Source organism: Cystoisospora suis (genome assembly GCF_002600585.1).
Source record: "Cystoisospora suis strain Wien I chromosome Unknown contig_8696, whole genome shotgun sequence".
NCBI lineage: Eukaryota > Apicomplexa > Conoidasida > Eucoccidiorida > Sarcocystidae > Cystoisospora > Cystoisospora suis.
Genome location: NW_027161474.1, coordinates 1 through 208, shown reverse-complemented (window position 1 = coordinate 208; position 208 = coordinate 1). Strand labels below are relative to the sequence as shown.

The 208-nt window shown below is 42.3% G+C and overlaps 1 protein-coding gene across 1 annotated transcript in view; it reads right to left on the bottom strand.

Moving 5' to 3' along the window:
• CSUI_010871 (uncharacterized protein) overlaps positions 1-170 on the bottom strand; it is a gene marked incomplete at its 3' end in the record, with an annotated part of 6,934 nt that extends 6,764 nt beyond the window's left edge. Inside the window, exon 1 of the mRNA XM_068070972.1 lies at positions 102-170. The remainder of the gene's footprint in view (positions 1-101) is intronic.
• Positions 171-208: the final 38 nt, after the last annotated feature.

Sequence of the window (208 nt, the reverse complement as noted above, 5' to 3'; positions counted from 1 at the left end):
CGAAGAAGAAAGGAAAGAAGAGACTGCGAAAGAAAGAGAAGGGAGAAGAATGGCTGAGAAGAACTGAGAAAGGAGAAGTCGTTGGTTTCTTGGTTACTCACCAGAAGATGTTCTAAACCGACATGAGAGATACGATTATTCGAAAGAAAAACTTCAGATCGTGGAGCTGTAGTAGTGCAAGGGGAAAAACACAACCGCAGCAAAATCA